At 35.5% G+C, this 2,530-nt stretch overlaps 1 non-coding gene across 1 annotated transcript; it reads right to left on the bottom strand.

Annotated features, from left to right (window-relative positions):
• Window positions 1-1,920: 1,920 nt before the first annotated feature.
• LOC130959263 (small nucleolar RNA R71) lies at window positions 1,921-2,029 on the bottom strand. The gene has a single exon (XR_009078356.1). It is a non-coding gene; the product is annotated as a small nucleolar RNA R71 (small nucleolar RNA).
• Between the last annotated feature and the right edge of the window lie 501 nt (window positions 2,030-2,530).

The raw sequence follows: 2,530 nt of genomic DNA, 5'->3' as shown, positions 1-2,530 counted from the left end.
GATTGATCATCATCAATTTAGCTCTTGAATGCAATGTCCTGCTGAAGCTTAGCTAGCTATGTCTAATTCCTTTAAACTAAAGCTTTAGACTAACATTGCATGATTCCTGGAATTCTCATTAAGAATTTTGATACCTTTATTCTCTTCTTCCACTTAATTTTCGAAAAATCCAAAAAAATTACAAAATCATAAAAACAAAAAATGTTTCTTGTTTGAGTCTAGTGTCTCATCTTAAGATTGGTGTCAATTGCATGAATTCATTCATGTGTCTTAAGGATCTTCAAGTAATTCTTGATGATTTCTTACTCTGATCTTTGAATTCTCTTGACTTGAGTGTTTATGTGTCTCATATGCATTCTCATTAGTGTCAGTAGTATGCAAACTGCTAAGTTTGGTGTCTTGCATGCATTGTTATTTGATTTTAGTTGCATTTTGATTATTCCTCATTATTAAAAATCCAAAAATATTTTTAATTTGTGTCTTTTCAAGTCAATAATACAGAGAATTGAAGATTCAGAACATACTGCAGAGGAATCACACAGAAAAAGCTGAGCATTCAAAAATGCCCAGTGAAGAAGACAGACTGGCGTTTAAACGCCAGCCAGGGTACCTGGTTGGGCGTTTAACGCCCAAAAGGGTATAGTTTTGGGCGTTAAACGCCAGAATGTGCACCATTCTGGGCGTTTAACGCCAGGATGGCACAAGGGGGAAGATTTTGTTTTTCAAATCAATTTTTTTTTCAAGTTTTCAAAGTTTTTCAAAATCAAATCTTTTTCAAATCATATTTTTCAATCAAATGTTTTCAAAATCAATTTCTTTCCTTTTTCAAAGATACTTACTAACAATTAATGATTTGATTGAACATTTCAAGTTTGTTGCCTTTTCTGTTGAGAGAGGTTTAATGTTTGAATCATATCTTTTCTTGTTAGGCAAGTCAGTAATTTTTAAAATCAAATCTTTTCAAAATTGTTTTCTAATCATATCTTTTTAAAACCATAACTTTTCAATCATATCTTTTTAATCACATCTTTTTTTCAAAATAAGTTTTCAATCAAATCTTTTTAATTTCTAATTTCAAAATCTTTTTCAAAAATCACTTGATTTCTTTTCCACTTTGAGTTTTCGAAAATTATCAATCAACTTTCAAAATGTTTTTAAAATCTTTTTAACTTAATTTTCGAAAATTTCTTCCTCTCTTCTCACATCCTTCTATTTATAGACTAACACTATCCCTTAATGCAAAATTCGAACTCCATCTTCTTTGATAAGTTCGAATTTTCTACCTCTGTCTTCCATTTTTCTTTTCCTCTGACACCTCAAGGGATCTCTATACTGTGACATAGAGGATTCCATTTTCTTGTTCTCTTCTTCTTCATATGAGCAGGAACAAAGACAAAGGCATTCTTGTTGAAGCTGACCCTGAACCTGAAAGGACCTTGAAGCGAAAGCTAAGAGAAGCTAAGGCATAACTCTCTGTTGAGGACCTGACCGAATTCTTCAAAAAAAGAAGAACCCATGGCAGCCGAAAACAACAACAATGCCAACAATGCAAGGAAGGTGCTGGGTGACTTTACTGCACCTACTCCCGACTTCTACGGGAGAAGCATCTCTATCCCTGCCATTGGAGCAAACAACTTTGAGCTTAAGCCTCAATTAGTTTCTCTAATGAAACAGAATTGCAAGTTCCATGGACTTCCATTGGAAGATCCTCATCAGTTTTTAGCTGAGTTCTTGCAAATCTGTGACACAGTCAAGACTAATGGGGTTGACCCTGAGGTCTACAGACTGATGCTATTCCCTTTTGCTGTAAGAGACAGAGCTAGAATATGGTTGGACTTTCAACCTAAAGAAAGCCTGGACTCTTGGGAAAAGCTAGTCAATGCCTTCTTGGCAAAGTTCTTTCCACCTCAAAAATTGAGTAAGTTTAGAGTGGAAGTCCAAACCTTCAGACAGAAGGATGGAGAATCCCTCTATGAAGCTTGGGAAAGATACAAACAATTAATCAGAAAATGTCCCTCAGACATGCTTTCTGAATGGAGCATCATAGGTATTTTCTATGATGGTCTCTCTGAACTGTCCAAGATGTCTTTGGATAGCTCTACTGGAGGATCTCTTCATCTGAAGAAGACGCCTACAGAAGCTCAAGAGCTCATTGAAATGGTTGCAAATAACCAGTTCATGTACACTTCTGAAAGGAATCCTGTGAACAATGGGACTAGTCAGAAGAAACGAGTTTTTAAGATTGATGCTCTGAATGCCATATTGGCTCAGAATAAAATATTGACTCAACAAGTCAATTTGATTTCTCAAAGTCTGTCTGGAATGCAAAATGCACCAAGCAGTACTAAGGATGCTTCATCTGAAGAAGAAGCTTATGATCCTGAGAACCCTTCAATGGAAGAGGTGAATTACCTAGGAGAACCCTATGGAAACACCTATAATTCTTCATGGAGAAATCACCCAAATTTCTCATGGAAGAATCAAGAGAAACCTCAACAAGGTTTCAACAACAACAATGGTGGAAGAAACA

This window comes from Arachis stenosperma, chromosome 10 (genome assembly GCF_014773155.1).
Source record: "Arachis stenosperma cultivar V10309 chromosome 10, arast.V10309.gnm1.PFL2, whole genome shotgun sequence".
Lineage (NCBI taxonomy): Eukaryota > Viridiplantae > Streptophyta > Magnoliopsida > Fabales > Fabaceae > Arachis > Arachis stenosperma.
This window is presented reverse-complemented; position numbering and strand designations above follow the sequence as displayed.